At 39.1% G+C, this 19,336-nt stretch overlaps 1 protein-coding gene across 1 annotated transcript in view; it reads left to right on the plus strand.

Annotated features, from left to right (window-relative positions):
• The window catches only part of LOC102858839 (tyrosine-protein kinase SgK223-like), a 64,446-nt gene that overhangs the window by 19,568 nt on the left and 25,542 nt on the right, over positions 1-19,336 (plus strand). The gene's annotated exons all lie outside the window — the stretch shown is intronic.

The following is a 19,336-nucleotide window of genomic DNA, read 5'->3' on the forward strand; positions in this document are numbered from 1 at the left end:
CACAAGAATGTTCCTTTCAGGTAATAATTATCTAAGGATTTTTTTCCCCCCCATCAGTGAGCTATAAGGAATTTTAGGGTGTGGTTTTGCTTCTGTGAGAATGGATTTTTCTTCTTTCCGAAGGGTGTGAAAGCACAAACACAAGCCCCTCAAGCAATCAGAGACTTTGTTCCTAGAATGATCAGTCTGCTTTTTGGGTGTAGAACTCAGCAATTAGTGAGAAACTTTTTGTATGTGTGGCAAAACAAATTTTTCCTTGTTAATTGTTTTGAGATGAGCTCTGATGGCATGGTCCTTAGGGGATTTCTGTGGTAACCTAGAGACCTACCTCTTTAGCAGTTCGAATCTACTTGTGGCTCCAAGAGAAAAAGATGAGTAAACACCTCCTGAGTAGTTTACAGCCTCCCAAAAACCTGCTGAAGGGTCAGCCATGAGTTGATTCTGGCTCAAAGCAATTTGTTGTTGTTATTGTTGTTGATTGCCTTGAGTGGAGCATGACTCATAGCGACCCTATGAACAAAAGGCCTGAAGCCCCTCTATAGCTATCGACATTTATCAAAGTTCGAAGAGTTTCCAGAGGCATATTATTTAGGAAGAGGATGACACTCCTGCTTCCAAGGCAATTAGTTCAGTGATAATGTCCAAATTAAAGACTTGCATTTCTTCTGTCAAGGATGTTTGGTTTGAAACACACCATACACTGATATGGCCTCATTAACATAACAAAACCATGTTGCCACATTGCATCCACAAGTACAAGAGTTAGTATTTCAACATAAAATTTTGGGGGGATGCAGTTCAATCTGTGGGCTTTTATAGGTCTTATAAATTTAGTGTTCCAGTCCTTAAATCTTACTGTATAATCTTTGTTCATTTTGCTGTATATTTCTTGGCTGAAAAGTGTTGGTTCTGTCTCTGGAGTAGGCAAGAATATGAATAGCTACAGAAACACATAATAATCAGATAAACAACGTTAAGGAATAGAAAGTGATCACTTGATACCTGTCAGATTAATGAAAAGTCACAAAATGTGATAGTATCAAATGTTAGCAAAGATATAAAAAAATCTAATATCTTTGTTCATTGCTGATGAATGTGTGTACTGGAAAATTGTTCCAGAGAACAATATGATATTACCCCAGAAAATGATGAATAAGAGTATAGTTTGCTTTCACAATTTTCAGTCCTACTTTTATGCTTCAGAGAAGCACTCATTCATACAGTTCTGTCAGAAGATGTAGACAAGAAAGTTCCATACAACATTGTTTATAGTAGCAGGAGTAGGCATAACCTGAGTATTCATTTCTGTAGTAATAAGAAATGCATTACTTACTAGTAGTCAGAGGCAGTCAACTAGAAATATATGCTGAAGCGCAAATGGACTTGAGACTAGAATTGAGTAAGAAAAGAAAACATAAGAACAAAATCATCATAGTATAGTTAATATAAATTTAAAACACATGTACAGAGTAATACATATATTTTTTTTAAAAAAAAGATAAATGCAAGCATATATAACAAATAGAACAAGTGCTTGGAAGTACCTGGACACTGGGAGAGTGGATAATTGGAGTAAAGGTGAGAATAAAGGGGAAAGTTAAAATAGGAATGTGCCCTTATGCACAATGATATGAAAGTGTGTCTTTAATTGATGGCCAAACGGTGAGAAGCTGTGCTACAATCCCAAAGGCACACAGTTCAAAATCAACAGCTGCTGTGCAGGAAAAGGATGGATGATCTCTTCCCTGGCTGCCTCTGAAAATCTGCTCAAGAGTCAGCTATGAGTCAATTCCAATTTGGTGGCACACAGCAACATATATTTGTGGGTGTGTATATATATATAATGTGGTGTATATGTATTTGTTTTTTCTGGCTTCATGGCATGCAATAACAAAAACTGCACTTGGAGGATGAGCATGATGTGAGGCTAACTTAGGGAGAGACAGACAATAAGGAGCTTATAGTATATAGTGCAGGCAGGGTACCCAATCAGAGATAGCTAGTGTAAAGAGACAAATGATTGCTGATCTGAAATGTCTAAGGGTGATGCACTAAGGGTGTTCCAAACAGAACAAAAGAACATTGCCTGGTTTAAAGTAAGGACAAAATGTGTATCATGTTTGTATCCTTTGTTAATGCCTGTTGGAGCTATAAGTGGAACAAATCATTTAAGAAGCTGGACTGTATAAAGAAGAATGCGGCATCAGGATTGGAGGAAACCTGCATTGTACTGATGACAAAATCCTGCTTGTAGAAAGTTAAGAAGACATGAAGTAGCAAGGGTGCACTGATTCAAATGTGGCCATGGAACCAAGTAAGGGTGCTCAGTAAGGGAACAGGCCCCAGTCAGAAGAGGTGCCTGGTAAAATGGCATACTAGGCATACAACAGTTGAGAACCTCATCACCTAAGACACCAGAAAACAAAGAGATTCAGATGATAATTCTTCTGCTTGCAGTTTAAAAAGAAAACATGAGAATATACTTGAGATTTAAAGAAGAGATTGAATGGAAACCTCAAGTAAGGAGGTCCACAGAACCCAGAACCATAAGCAGCACAACATGGCTATTTTGAACAGCTCTCTGGATTCCAGGACAGCAGTGGTAGCAGCACCAATGTCTCAAAAAGAGTGGAAAAGAGTATACTGTCCCTCTGTCTCACTCATGCCCATCCACCTTAAGCTCAAGAAAGTGACTTTCACACTGCCACCATGCAACTTACCAGGTGTCAGGGAGTGTTTACCTCCCACCTCCAGTTCTACCTCAGGCTACACACATGCCATTCATTCCCATTCCAGAAAAGATGATCCAGCAGAGTGCAGAGATTATCAAACATGCAAGTAAAATCTTGCTTCAGATTACTCTAAAATGGCCAGAACAATCTATTGACAGAGAACTAAAAAAATTAAAGGTGGATTCAGAAGAGGCTGTGGAGTGAAGGATATTATTGCTGTTGTCAGACAGATATTGGCAAAAAGCAAAGAATATCAGTCAGAGGTTTCCTTGTGTTTTATTGGCTATGCAAAGGCATTTGGCTGTGTGGATCATAACACATTATGACTAATATTGAGAAGAGTGAGATTCCTAGATCACTTAATTGTGTTCATGTAAAACCCATATATAGACTAAGAAGCAGTTGTGCAAACAAGGTGGTGTAAAACAAGGAAAGATGTATATTTGTATCCTTTGTCAATACCTAATAATGCTGTAAATTGAACAAATCATTTGAGAAGCTGGACTGTATGAAGAAGAATGTGACATCAGGATTGGATAAAGACTCATTAACAACCAGCATTATACTGATGACAAAACCCTGCTTGTAGAAAGTTAAGAAGACATGAAGTATTTATTGAAGATAAAAATTCGTCTTCAAGATGGGCTACATCTCAACATCAAGGAAACAAAAGTTCTGACCACTAGACCAATAGAGACCATCATGATTATGATTGTGATAGATAGGAGAAAAGATTGACATTGTCCACGACTTCATTTTGCTTGAATCTACAATCATCACTCATGGAAGCAGCAGTCAGGAAATCAAAAGATGTATTGCATTATGAAAATCTGCTGACAAGACTTTCTCCAAAGTGCTATAGACTAAGGTGTGCCATAGTATTTTCCAAGCCATGGTGTTTTCATTTGTTGTATGCTCCTAAGCAATGAATAAGCAAGACCAAAGAAGAACCAATGTCTGTGAATTGCTGTGTTGGCCAGGAGCGTTGAATGTACCATGACTGCCAAAAGAATAAGTAAATCCGTCTTGGAGGAAGTGCAACATGATACTCCTTTAAATATTTATATTTGTGGTATATATCCACTATGAATCGCAAACAACTCGATGGCACATAACAACAACAACAATATATCCCAAAGGCATGTGATTCAAATCTACCAGCTGCTTTGCAGAGTTAGGATGGGCAGTCTCCCTCCATTCTTTTACTGCCTGTGAAACTCCCACTGGAGGGTCAGCTATGAGTTGGTTCCAATCTGACAATGTGCAGCAACAATGTTGTTGATTGCCATCAAGTCAAACATGACTCATAGTGACCCTATGAACAAAAGGCCTGAAGCCTTTCTATAACTGTCGACATGTGTCAAAGTTCATAGTGTTTCCAGAGGCATGCTGTTTAGGAAGTGGATGCCACTTCTGCTTACAACAATAGCAACATATATGTTTGTGATATATATTTATGGTATATATATCTGTGAGATACATGTATTTGTAATGTATGTTTATATATGTTATAATCATGTATTCATTAACTTACTGCCTTCAAGTGGGAACCAACTCAGAGTTGACCCTCCAGTGTGTTTTCACAGGCTCAAAATCTCATGGGAGGAGATTGCCCGTCTTTCTTTCTTTGAACAGTTGGTAGATTGGAACCAACTGTCTTTGGGTTGTCAGTGCAACTCCCTACCCACTAGGCCACCAGAGCATTTTCTGTCTCACCCTCTGTCTCAGTGTGTATTAGATAGATAGATAGATAGATAGATAGATAGATAGATAGATAGATAGATAGATAGAGATAGATGATAGAGAAATAGAGATATGTATGCACATGTATGTGTGTGCATACACACACAGAGAGAGAGAGAGTAATTTATATCAAGGAAATGCCTCACTTGCTCGTAGAGGCAAGTTCCAAATCTGTAGGTCACATCTGGACAGAGTCCATGTCAGCAGCAGGCAGACAGTGTCTGAAACTGTTGGCTTTGGTGGCTACCAGAAAGGCATAAACATGCAAGGTCATGATTGAGAAGTAGGCTTGTAGGAAATAGGCTTTCGATACTGATGAGTCCAAAGTGCAGAAATAGGCCAGGCCACTGCTTCAAATCCAGTCTCCAAGTGTGGATGAATTATTGTGGTTAGGTGCCGTTGAGTCTGCTTCTACTCATACTGATCAACACTACGAACAGCAGATCTGAACCTTGCCCTGTCCTGTACCATTTCAGCATTTCTGATATGTTCCAGCTGCTTTCTAGCTTTTTGCCGGAGTTCATACAGAAGTACTAGGTAGGCCACACCATTGAAGATGCCTTGTGGCTCACATTGAGGATAATTGGGAATCCCAGAGCACTTAGTTGTTCTCATATGGAATCTATATCTAGACCAAGAAGCTGTTGTACGAACTGAGCAGAGGAACATTCTACATGGTTTAAGATCAGGATGAGTGTTTGTCAGAGTTCTAGCCTTTCTGCAGACCCATTCAGTCTGTATGCAGAGCAGATAATTTGTGAAGCCAGACTCTGTGGTGAAGAGTGTGGCATTAGGACTGGAGGAAGACTCTTCAACAGCCTGCATTATGCTGATCATCTAACTCTGCTTGCTGAAAGTGAGGAAGATATGAAATGCTTGCTGCAGATTAAGAACCACAGCCTTTGGTAGGGATTACATCTCAATATCCAGAAAACAAAAATCCTCACCACAGACCCAATAATCAACATTATGAGAGATGGAGAAAAGATTGAAGCTGTCAAAAATTTCATCTTGCTTGGACCAAAAATCAACACTCTTGATACCAACAGTCAGGAAATCAGGACACATATTGCATTGGGCAAGTGTGCTGTCAGGGACTTCTCCAAATTATTGAGGAGCAATGATGTCAGTTTGAGAACTAAGGTGTGTCTGATTCAGGCCATAGTCTTCTCAATCACCTACTAAACTTCAGATAGCTGGACAGTGAATAAGGGTGACAGAAGAAAAATTGATGCCTTTGAGTTGTAGTGCTGGAAAAGAGTACTAAATATCCCCATGGACTGCCAAAAAAACAAACAGATATGTCCTGGAAAAGGTGCAGCCGGGGTGTTCCTTGGATGCAAGGATGGCAAAGCATTGTCTTTCCTACTTTAGACATGTAGCTAGGGGAAGCTAGCTTAGAAAGGGACTGATGGATTGACATTGTGACTTCAGCAGTGAGCTCTAGTGTCAGGTTGGCTGTTCATCAGGTTGTTGTGAGTCATACTTGACTCAGTGGCACCTAACAACAACAGCTGCCCTTAATCAGGTAAGACTAATCATATCTATAGATCGTCTTGTAATTCTGTCTTGTCATCATCCTACAAAACAAACCAAAAAACCTCTTCTTAAATAATAGTGAGAATCATGGCTAGGTTAACACCAACATTAAACATCACCCCAGGTGACAGGATGAACACGCATGAGAAGTGGGAAAATAGAGCATTCTAGCAACTGTGTTAGGTACAGTTGGAGTCTCCCATGATGGACTAAAGTCTAGTGTAAGTAAGCCAAGACAGCAAATTTGTGCTGAAAGATTCACCAAATCAAAAGAAAGAGGGAAAAATAACTCTGACGACTGAGTTGCCACAACTAATAGTTCAAAAACTATAATCTAACATGAGATTGAGGCCAAAGTAGTAGTGACTCACAAGTTGATGAGTAATAACTCACTGCTATTTTGGTTCAGTCCTTTAGTCTTGTTGATAGCTGCCTTTGAGTTGGAATCAACTGAGAGCTGACCCTCCTATGGGTTTTCAGAGTCTGTAAATCATGTGAGAAATAGATTTAAATAATGAGCCTGACTGCTGTTCCACTCCTTTATCGGGCAGCAGAAGAGTTCCTCAGTTTACTAGCCAATGATAAAGTCATTCATCTGTCTACTTACCTTTCTGTTATCCATCATGTATCCATTTACCCACAATCTGTTTGTCTCTTTAAGTCTATTAACTTTATACCTGTTGCTGGTTTTAGGACTTTTAAAAAATGTTAACTAATTGAAACCTCAAACAGTCCATGAAAAATATGTTGTGCTCAGGCTCCAGCCCAGTGAGATTTAGTGCCTTTCCTAAAGCACACAACTAGGAAGCAGTAAAGCAAATAACTAATCCTAGAGGGTGAAGCCCAGGCGGTCATGCTCTTAGAAATCCACATCAGTGGTCTTCCTAGATGACCTTCAAGTCTGTGTGGAGAGGCACTTAAGTGTTTTGTGTCATTCCAGAAGCTCCTGGAGACTTTCTCTTTTAGGATTTTTTTTTTAAATATACTGCAGGTGTTGTAGGGTGATGTGTGTGTGTGTGTGTGTGTGTGTGTGTGCACGTGCATGCATTTCACACTTGCCTTCATTCACATTGTGTTTCATACAATCATTATCATATATTGTGTTTTTATAAAATAAGCCCTACTGAATTGTGCTCACCATTACCCCATCTTTTCATTTGCAATCCTGTGATTTCCCACCTTTACCCCTCCCACTCCTTTCCCCGTTAGGCCACCATACACATTTTACTAGTTTGCTTCTGTTTTTATAATAATGATCTTATGCAGTATTTGTCTTTATGAGACTGAGTTTGTTCACTCAGTATAATGCTGTCCAGCACCTCCTAAGTTATGTCATATTTTTAAAAAATCATTGATCTTGAGTTCTGTGTAGTATGTACCACAATTTCTCAGTCCATGTGATCATAGTTGGATATTTGGGCTGTTTCTGTGTTCTTGTGATGGTGAATAATGCTACTGTGAACACTGGTGTACAAATCTCCGCTTGTGTCTCAGTTCTAATTTCCTTGGGATATATTCTTAGTAGTGGAATAGCTGAGTGATACGGAATTTCTACGTTCAGCTTTTTGAGGAAATGCCAAACTGCCTTACAAGTAGTCATACCATTTTACAGTCCCGCAGTAGCGTATGAGAGTTCCCACTTCTCCACATCTGAGGGCCCTCTTCTACTTTGCGTATTTCCAGCCAGCGCAGCTTGTAGGAAATGTCCTTGCGTAAATTACTGTTGCTCAGTTTTCATCTTCCGTTACTTATTGTTCTCATTCTGTCCATACCCTTCCCTTCCCTGCTCTTTCACATGAACAGATCTAAGAGCTTCCTCCTTGACTTTCAAGTTCATGGATTGGAGACTTATGTTCTTAGGTTATCAGCCAGATTAAATATGAAAGTGTAGTGGACTTCGTGATGGAACTGAGCTGCTGCAGAGTTCTTAAAAATCTTCTTACCTCTATGTCAAGAGCTACATCTCCCTGCCTGATACTTTGATCATAGCTAACTTCAAGCATCTGCCGTCCATCAGTCTTCCATTACACAGTACTTTTCTAGAAAGGTATACAGTCATATACACTGAGGACATCCGCATGCACAGAGAGAGGGAGGGAGAAAGAGAGACTGATTTTTCTTGTAACTAGAACATCATCCTTTAAAAATAGTTGTGTTTATTGAAGCCCTGAGGGCACAGATGTTAACTGCTTAACTTCTAACTGAAAGGTTGGTGGCCTGTACCCACCCATAAGGGAAAGAACTGGTGATCCACTTCCATGAAGATTACAGCCAAGAAAATGCTAAAGAGCACCTGGAAGCAACAACTAAACATTTGTAGTTCTCAATGCTAAGGTGTGTAGTATGTATTTGTTGCTACTAGATTCAGTCTAGTAGATTAGATTCCAGTATATGGCAACCACATGAGTGCATCCTATAGCTGGGCCATAGGGTTTTCAAAGCTGTGGTCTTTTCAGAAGCAGATCCTCATGTCTCTTCTGAAGTACTTAAGGATGTCCAGCTACCAGCCCTTCTGACTAGTAGTTGTTATTGTTATGTGCCATCAAATCAGAACAACTCATAGTTGACCCTGCAGTGGGCTTTCAGAGGCTACAAATCACACAGGAGGAGACTGACCACCTTTCTCCCACTAAACAGCTGGTGGGTTTGAATCTCATGCCTTGGGTTGGCAGTGCAACTCCTTACCCAATAGGCTACCAGAGCTTCCTCTGACTGATAGTATAGCGATTAACTGAACCATCAAGAAACTCCTACATGTGTGAATAATCAAGGAAAATGCCTGTAAATTTCTACTTGACTAAATTAAGCATCTTTAATTTTTACCAAAATCAACTGATTACTGAAATATTTGCACATGTATGTGTTTTCCTCTATCTTTAGAAAGAATTATGGCTTTATTCTTCTTTATAAATAGTTTCTACTGACTGGCAAAAGGGCGTTCATTTTCCAGATGAAACCGAAGGATTTTTCAGCGAAGGATTTTTCTGTCACACTTCGTGCATCGACTGCAAGTACAAATTAACAGGCCTGCATAGTGGGGACCACTAGGGTCTCTGACTAAAAATGAAACTTGTTTGCTATCTTTATCTGTACTAGTGAATTGGAGGGTGAAGATGGCGCAGAGCCAAGTGACCCATGTATCCTCTCACGTGGCACTTGGACTTTTGCATCGAGCCCTTAGCATTTCCCTCAAGGGGTCCTAAATGTAAAAATAAGACCTTTAAGCTGAGTTTTCTGCTTTTCTTAATCCCATCTCCAGGGGAATGGAAGAAGGTAAAGCTACCACATTTGTGCAAGTTCAGTGTATTTTAGGACGATTGTATTTTATAGATATGAGAAGTTCCAGCCTTAGAATCTAATATTCCTGATTGTTGTTGATTACTAAATGTCACTGCTTTTTACAAATTCAGCCAAATGTAATTGTTTTTCTTAAAGGAAACATTTATTCTCCCAAATTCCTCAAAAGTATTGAAACAAAGGCAGATAAACTTAATCAAGAAGTATATAATAATAACTTTCTGTTCTAGCTTGTCTTGAGTATGACACAGTTCCTCAGACAGTTTATAATTTGGGGGTGGCAACAGGTCTGTTTCACATGAAACAATTAGAATAATCCAAGCGAGATTCTAACCAAATGCTCAATAATGTGGTTCAGACTCAGTTCAGTGTGAATTTTAGAGTGGAGAGGCCAGTCAGAGAAGACAGAAATGGTTTCAAAGGAATTTACAGGTGAGTGAAACTGACACTGGGCCTTGAGGAGGGAAACAGTTTGAAGGGAAGAGAGCAGCATTTCCTCTGAGCCAGGATGGGAGGTGAGAGAAATATAAAGTGGTTTATATTTCTTGAGAACATTAGCCTGGTTGGAACAAAGGATTTGTGAGGAGAAAGAGTGTTATATTAAGCAATATGACATCCCTACCCCAAATAATCTAAACATATCTTAATGTGTAGAGAATAAAGGGAAATAATTTGAAGCTGAGATTGTAAAAGAAAAACTGGGGTACACATTTCTGTCACTACAGAGGACCTGAGTTTCTCCAATATGGTGGATAATGTATAGAACCATTCTAGGAACTTTGAATAGGTCTCTATAGGATCTCCTTCCTTGCAGGAGCAGGATTCTAGAAAGATTTTTAGAGAATATTAAACTCCGAGTTGTAGAGGGTTCTGAAGGTAGGAATTGAAACTTCTACATAGAATTTTTCTATAAAGCTTGATCTATACCTGAGTGTTTAAAACATGGCACTACCTAAGTATTTCCTACCAGGTTGTAAATCTGTTGAGTTTAGGCATTGTGTCAGCTCTACTCCCCATCACATCCCCTATGCCTAACACAGGGCTTGGCACAGTAGATATTCCACACTGACTAGCTATAAAATCTGGAAGTGATATATAGAGCAGCTTGGAGTGGAATTCACTGAAGTTAGCACAGGCATCTTGTTGTTGTTGTTGTTAAGTGCTGTTGAGTTGAATACAACTCCTAGCAAACCTATGAACAAAAAACCTGAACCCTGTTCTATAATTATCTTCATTCCTCTAATGTTCATAGAATTTCCAAAAGGCCTATTGTTTAAGAAGTGGGTGCTAACCCTGTTTCCAAGCCTGTCTTAATCTGGGAGAGCTACCAAACCCTTTTTACCATGGGTAGCAATTTATGTCATTTGACACATGAGTGGCACAGTGTTCAGTATCACAGCAATACCAAGTTACCTCAGTATAGCAAACTGGCAGACAAGTGCTGCATCATTTAGAACAGGATTCTTCCTAAACACAATTAACACCAGGCCCAGTGGGCCTGCACCCAAAGGCCCAACCAACTTTGAAATACAAAGGCCTGTCTACCAGGTCCTGATTTATTTAGATAAGAGGCTTCCAGACCACAGCTGATTGCTTCCTAAACCAGGCAACCAGTCAACACACACACACACACGTTAATAAAACAAAAAATGATCCAACAGTTTCTACCTAACTTTCAACTAAATCAAAAGAACCTACCTTCCTGAATCCAACTGCTTCATGTTGTGACACTATGAAGAACAGACTTGAATCCTGTCCTATCCTCTGCCATCCTCACCACCTCTGATACATTTGAGCCCATTGTGTTAGTCACTGTGGCAGTCCAGTTCGTTGAAGTCTTCCTCTCTTTTGTTGACACTCCACTTTTTCCTGCATGGTATCCCTTTCCAAGGAATAGCCTCTCCTAACAACATGTCCAAAGTATGAGAGATGAAGTTTCACCATCTTGCCAAGGAGCACTCTAGTTGCACCTTTTCCAAGATGTTTGTTCTTTTGGCAGTCTATGGGCTATTCACGGTTCTTCTCCAACACCCTAATTCAAAGGTATTAGTTCTCCTTCTGTCATTTTTATTCATTGTACAGTTTTCAGAAGCATAGCAAATAATTAAAAAAAACACCTTAGTCTTGGAACTAACATCATTGCTCTTTAGTATTTTTGGAGAAGATGCTGAGAGCAGACTTGCCCAAATCAACACGTCTCTTGAACATATAAAAGTGAGCTCTTTTTATTATTTTAAAGTTCTTCATTTTTGAAGGCAGGCAAATGGAGTGCTTCACGTGTGTGTAAGGTTTTAGAATATGTTCAAATGGGACACAATGAGATCTATTTTAATATATATTTGAATCGCTTCACATACAATTGAAAGACAATTGGCAATCAAAAGTTACAGGTCACAGAGGCAGAGCCGTCCCTATTTTCCTGTGCTTCTGGAGGAAGTGCATTTTATAGAAAAGTCAGAGAGGAGGGGAAACAGAACTCTGAGTTAGCAGATTTGTCGCAGGCTGACGGCTGCACTCGCGCTTCTCAGATGCAGGTCCCCTGAGGTCTGCCGCTCACACTGAAATCGCTGGCCTAAAGCTCTAGGGGGCTATGCTGATGTGGACAGCACCAAGCCAAGTCTTAGGATGGTAAGAGCATCTAATTCTTTCATTTCAGGCATTTGTTGATTGACTGAATCTAGAACTAGTTTGTTTTCTACTTGATAATATACAAATATTTAGAGAAACTTCTTAACTTGTTCTAGAAAGCTACATTAAAAACATTGTGTTCTTTAAAATTATCATTTAGGTCCTCTCCAGATCCTCAGCAAACTTACTGTTGAATCTCACTGATCCAAAATTGGCGGTGTGAATGTGACTTAAGGGCCAGAGAACTCGGTTACAGCTATGAGCTAGCCATGAGTTTTCTTGTCTTTACCTTAAGTGAGTGGCAACAGGCTCTCGACCATATTGATGAACATGAAATCAAAGTCAGGGAGGTGAGGATGAAAATCCGCTTTAGTCACTCTGTCAAGTGTGCTCCAGATTGGAAATTCTAGTCGCTGTGTGAAGTTTGGGATATGATCTGTGCCCCACGTTGGGGACCAGCATCCGTTAAGCATAGCGGACATGCTCGTATTTGGAGTATTTTTAGATGAGGCCTGTTCCTATGAATGAGGAAGTCTGGCAGATGGTTCTTCCGGCTGCATTTGTTCCCCCTAAGCTTTCTACCTACCTAGTATGGAGAAAACTCCGGCCAGCCTTCTCTCTGTAAAGACAATGAGGGGAAAAGCCATTCTGAAAACACTGGGCAGCTGCAGGGCTCTTCGTGTCTAAGGCACTGCCCCACCAGTTCCGTGGTTCACCCTAGCCTCCTGTGACCATGTCTAATCAGCAGTGGGAGGCAGGAAAGGAAGTCTGAGTAAAAGCAAGTCATTTATCACACCACGTGAGAGCACACATCTGCGGAGGCCGTGATCTCCCTGCAGCTGATAAGAATATTATTCACCACCCAAGAAGAAAGGCTGGAGTATGTGCTTTTGTGTCCACTGAAGCCGCTGCCTGATAGATGAAATACACCAGCCTTATAGTAAAATTATTGTTAATGATGGGAAAGTGTCTTTAAAAACTTAAGTATAGTCTTGGTGGTGGTGGTTGAGTGCTCTCAAATTGTCATTTGGCCATACATCTGACAGAACAATCCATTAGGGCTCAGAAGAAGTCACCTCTGGAATATTAAGCCTTTCCCTGGGATGTTAAGTCTGTGCACACACAGACATAAAACAGCTTGATTGTAAGGCTCTACTTTGATAACACGTTTCCCCTTTCATTTGTATATCTGATGTGGCTTTATTCATTTCTTGATGAAAGCAATGATTCTCTAAGAGTGAAGATTACAGATTGTTTTAAGAGTGAAGATTAAATGGGTTTTAAGGGTAGACGTTTTTAATGTCATTCATATCAAAGGCTCATCACTCCCAAGATTTTGCTATTAAGAAAAAGAGTCACCCCACAACACATTAGAATGCATGTCTCTTCCCCACTTACACCTAAGTTTGCCAGGTGTTTATTGATTGCATTTTAAGGAGCTCTGGTGACTCAAATGGTTAAGTGCTCAGCTGCCAACCAAAAGATCAGCAGTTCAAACCTCCCAGCTGCTACACAGGGGCAAGGTGAGGCCGTCTGCTTCTGTAAAGATTTACAGTATTGGAAATATTTTGGCGCATTTGGTTCTACCCTATAGAGCTGCTATGGTTGCAATAAACTTGATGGAAACAAGTTTAATTTTTATTGAATTTTAGCTAGCTTGACTTCTTGAGCTTACCCTGATGGAGGGAGAAAAAATAATAATGTCCCCCCAAAGCCGTAAAATTCCCCTATGAGACCTGGACATGCAGCTTTATCAACATCTGGTTTGAGTGATCTATCCCTTTCACATATCACACACACCCCCACATCCTTTGAGGAGGCTTTATCCTAAAAACACAGAAGTGTTCTGAATTTTGTCTATATTCACTGGTGAATCTTTGAAGCTGGAACTTCTAACTCATAATAACAAGATTCAGAAAAATTAACCCCCAAGTCTCAGAAGAGTTGTTGGGTACAAACAACCCAACAACTGTTCGTTGAGGGAGCTGTTCTAGAGTGGAGCCAACCTTTGTGGTCTTAATCTTCTTGCTCCTGCTCTGATGCCAGAAGGAAATCCTCCTTCAGGATTAGACCCTTTTCTGTGGCTGAGAGTCTCCCTAGATCTGTACTGAGCAGCGCTGGAGCCATGAGCTGAAATATATTTCCGACAGAAGATACCAGATTTTGGAGATTTCGTGTGAAAAAGAAAGGACAGTGTCCTGGCCTATCAACAGATAATAAAGAGACCAGTAGTGGAAGCCATCCTGATGCATATAAACTCATCTTTCCTACTGGAAATGATCACTTTCAATTTATAAAATAATCCAGGGTTATAATACAGTTTAGAAATAATTTTACTATCACCTTATGTATGTACCCCTAAGATTTTTTTTTTAATGTTAACATTTTGCCAATCGCTTCAGATGTTTTGAAAATCAGATGTTGTTATAAGTCGAGTGGAAGACATTTGCGTATCCACTTTCTGTTTCTTCTCTCCCAGGGAGTCACTATCTGTAAGTTTATGAGTATCCCTTCTAACGTCACTGCATATCTGTTGTTCTGTTCCAACAAATGAGTTTTGACTCATAGCAACATTATGTGAAAGAATATAACTTCCTTATTGGGTTTCCTAGGCACAGTACTACTTTAGAGAACATGAAGTAGTAGACTTTAATCTTAAGGCAAAGGAGCTCTGGTTACACAGTGGTTAAGCACTTGGCTACTAACTTAAGGGTCAGTGGTCCTGACCCAGGAGCTGCTGTGTAGGAGAAATAAATGACAGTCTGTCCGATAAATATTTACAGCCTTGAAAACTCAATGTGGAAGCTTTACTCTAGTCTCAGGGATCACGAGTTGGAATTGATTCGTAGGTTTGGCTTACAGGTTTTGTATGTTGTGGTTTTAGTGTCATTTTGAGCCATTTCTGACTCACAGTGACCCCCATTTACAAGGGAAATAAACACTCCCCGCTTCGGCATTATTCTCACAATCTTTGCTGTGTTTGAGCACTCTTATTATAACCACTGTTGGTTTAATTCATTGGGAAGTCAGTATTATTTTCACTGACCCTTTACTAAGAATTAAGTCTCTCTCCAGAGGCAGACCTTCCTGAAAAGCAAATCCAACGTTTATGACACTAACTTTGATGTCCTTCCCTCTATAGAATATTGTAACTGCACTTCTTCCAATGTGGATATGTTTTTCCTCTCATAGTCTATGATCCATCAATACTTTTTTTAACTGAAACCATAATCAAAGGCATCACTTCTTTCTTGGATTTCCTTATTCACTATCCAGCTTTTGATACATGTGACATAATTGAAAATATCGGGACTTGGGTCAGGCTCACCTTAGTCCTCAAAGTAACTGTTTTGCTCTTTAGTACTTTGAAAAGGTCCTGTGCACTAACTTTGACCAATGTGCTATGTAATTTGATTTCTTGACTGCTTGTTCTATAAGCACTGATTGTCTACAAGTAAGAGGAAGTCCTTGACAACTCCAATGTTTTTTCCATTAAACATGAAGTTTCCATTGTAAAGATTTTTATTTATAATGATTATAATAATCATGTACTTCATAGTGAAAGAGAACTCTGATGGTTTAGTGGGTAAAAAGTCGTGCTACCAAACTAAAGTTAAGCCATTCAAATCCACTAGCTGCTCCATGAGAGAAGAGAGAAAGATGGACAGTCTCCTCTCAGGCAATTTACAACTCCTGAAAGACTGCTGAAGTTCCAGCTCAGATATGATGAGTTGTTGTTATTGTTCCGTACGGAAGGCTGTGGTGTTTGATCTTCACCAGTAATCACATCAAGGCCTTTTTACTTTCAATTAGCAAGGTTATGTCATCTACATGTTATAGGTTGTTAATTAAAAGATGAATTGCTTTTGGGAAAGTCTGCTGTCAAAGACCTCTCCAAAATACTAAAAAGCAGCAATGTCAGGCTGGAGACTAAAGTGCACCTGATATAGGCCCTGATCTGTGCAATTACTTGCTGTGCATCGGAAAGCTAAACAATGGCTAGGGATGATAGAAGGAGAATTGATGCCTTTGAGCTTTGGTGCTGGAGAAGAGTATTGAATATATCATGGACTGTTAAGAGAACAAACAAGTTTATCCTAGAGAGGGTGAAGCCAGGCTGCTCCTTGGAGGCCAGGATTCTAACGCTTCATTGACATACTTTGGGCATGCTGCAAGGCGGGATCAATCCTTGGAGAGGGACTTCATGCTTGGGAGGGTGGAGGGACAGTGCAAGAGAGGAAGACCCTGGATGAGATGGATTGATTCAGTAACTGGGGTAATGGGGGTAAGTGTGTTAGAGACAGTAAGATTGGCAGAGGATAGAGCAGGCATATATAGGGTCTCTATGAGTCGCAGGTGACTCTGCAGCACATAACAACAACAAACAAATAAGTCTTCTATCTAACAGATGGTGCATTGCTCCTCATATAGTCCAGCTTTTCAAAGTATTAGCTTAACATACAGATTGAACAAGTATAGTGAAATAACACAGTCCTGCATTCCTTTCCTGATTTCACCCCACACTGTATCCCCTTGTTCTGTTGGAATGACATCCTTTTGGTCTGTGTATAGTTTCCATATGAGGACAGAAGGAGGTAGTCCAACCTCCTCTCACGGAGCAGCTGTTGGCCTCGAACACTGTGCCTTCAGGTTGGAACACAGCTTCTAGCGTGGCTTTATTCTGACTGATGATATCGAACTTCTCAGAATCTTTTCCACCGATGTAGTCCATTTGATTCCTTTATTCTATCAAGCAAATTTACTTGTTTAGTTGCTCTTCATGTTGTTTAATAAAGGTACTGACAAGGAAGAAGTTGTTTTTTTTAAAATTTAGGTACACAATCTCCTATTTTTTGTATTACCACAGATATATTTTTCAACCACTAATCTTTATTTGTTTTCAACTTTTGAATTCCAATCAGTAGTAATTATTGGTGAATCTTGCAAACTTGATCAGTATCAGACTGCAGCAGTTTGTAGAATCGTGTTTCTTCATCTTTGACATTAATGGTTGGTGCATGAATTTTAATAGTTGTATTAATAGGTTTTCCTTGTATATGTATCGACTTTTTTCCCTACCACTGACAACATTGTACTTCAGGGAAAGTCATGAATTGTTCTTTTGGATAATGAATGAATGCACTGCCATTCATCTTTGATTTGATGTTCTCAGGTTAGTAGACCATGTGATTGTCTGATTCAAAACAGAGAGATAACAGAGTTACCTTTCATTTTTCCCTATGGTAAGCAGCCAGTGCCTCAGTATCATCACATAGTAGATAGATAGATAGATAGATAGATAGATAGATAGATAGATAGATAGATAGATAGATGGTAGATAGTTTTACAGTCTCTGAAAACCCACTAGAGGGTCAGCTATGAATCAGTTCTGACCCAATGGCAGTAATTATATATACAGAGTCAAGTTCTTTGATCTTTCTCAAAGCAGTGGTGCCAAATTTACCATAACCAAGTATTTAACAATCTTATTTTACTGCTCTTGTCATCAAGACTAGATAGTTTTACAGTTAAATTCAAATAATCTTTCAGAGAATACATAATGTCTGTCTTAAGCAAATTGCATGAGATAACTGAAACAGAAAAAATTACTTCATTTTATGATTATAATGTAATAACCTTTATTACCAGAATGAAAATTTATGAGCTAACCTCACTTTTGAATGTAAATATAATAATCTTAAATATTAATGACTGAATACAGCAATGTTAGAACAAGTTTATACAAAATGTGCAAGGATGGGTTAATTTAAGAATGGTCATTAATATGATTAGGTATTATTTGCATGGCAAGAGCCCAGAATAAGAGCTGCATAGTAAAGTGGACTTTATTATGAAAGAACTGGGGGATTGTATAAAAATTAAAGAATTGTTTTCTTCTCAAAGAGAAAAGCCAACCTGGGGGTGGGGGGAGGAGTGGGCAGGGAGGTAAATGTGTAACAATGAGTGAATGGAAATACAAGTTCTCTATAATCTTTCATTAAAATCTCAATTTAAAAAAAAACAAACAACAAACCCAACATTATATTACATTAAATTTATGTGATATTTTACAAAGTAAATTAATTTTCCATTCCTGTAAAAAAAAAAAAAAAGAATGGTCATTAAAATAATTGATCACACTAACAACATAAAGGAGGGAAATAAGGACATTTTTTGCATTAGATATGGAGAAAGCACTTGGTAAAATTCAGTAGCATTAATGATTAAAAATATAAAAAGGTTTTTTGATAACTTGACATTAAGACAAACATCTTTAATCTGATAAAAAACATCTACAAAAATCTGTTGCAAACAGGTTGGTAGCATCCATCTCCTGTGGAGTATTGAGTTTCATTTTTGCATCTGATGCCTGAGATATTTTGTATTTATTAGTTTTTACTGTTTTGGGTGTTTATATGTGTATATACTTAGGTATGTGTGTGTATGTTTCCATGTTATGGTTTTGTTAATTAACTTTTTCTAGATACATTCCACTGAGCATTTTCTATATTTGTGGGTTAAGAAGCAATGCAGACTCTCCAGTGTAGTCCTGGAGGTTCTCCATCAGTGGTGGTCTGGGCTATAGGATGATGGGTTCCACACATCACTCTGGAAAGAACTGAATAGTTGAATGACTCTAGTGCTAACTTCTTAATAGAGAAATTCTCATTCACAGCTTCATAGCTCGGCTTCATTCAGGAAACCCATTAGGAATGAATCTGATGAGGTTAAATATATTTTATGAAATTTTCTATTGTTCTGTTCCCAGCAGGTAAAATAAAGATAATTAACTGCCATAGAAGTTCCTAGAAATTTTAAATTCTCGTTATTCCTGCAGTGATACTGAAAATATAAAGAGTACTAGTAATCTCAACTTGCCCATCACTGTCATGTTTTTATTTGACTGTTTAAAAAACATTTTCAATGCACTTCTGTGGATTGGAGTAGACAGAGGGCCACAGTTCTGGGGAGCCATTTTCATGGTGGGATCCACATTGTCCTAAACCTTTCTGTCCTTATCTGTTAACAAGCAAGGGATTCCAGTCACTATGAAAACCAGTGCTCTTAGTGCTGAGCACAAAGAACAATCAATAAATTCCAGATGGGAAGGTCATGTATAGTGACTAAGTCAGTTCTGTTCCAAATCAATACTGTATTGTGTATTTTCTACAGCAGATATTGAGATATAGATCTTCTATAGAGGGAACAGGAATGTCATCAGGAAATACCAATATAGACAAATCTGGGTTACCACCTCCAGGGAATAGCTGGATTGCTTGTGGTCTAACTATGTGGTGAAGATGTCAAGTCAGAAGTGAATATTCATGGTATGGTCCTTGGAGAGGGAGGAAAAATCAGTAAGTTTAGCACCCCATGTGGAACTATTGTCTCCCAGG

This window comes from Elephantulus edwardii, unplaced genomic scaffold, assembly GCF_000299155.1.
Source record: "Elephantulus edwardii isolate Elephantulus edwardi_28Jun2011 unplaced genomic scaffold, EleEdw1.0 scaffold00031, whole genome shotgun sequence".
In the NCBI taxonomy this organism is placed as follows: Eukaryota; Metazoa; Chordata; class Mammalia; order Macroscelidea; family Macroscelididae; genus Elephantulus; species Elephantulus edwardii.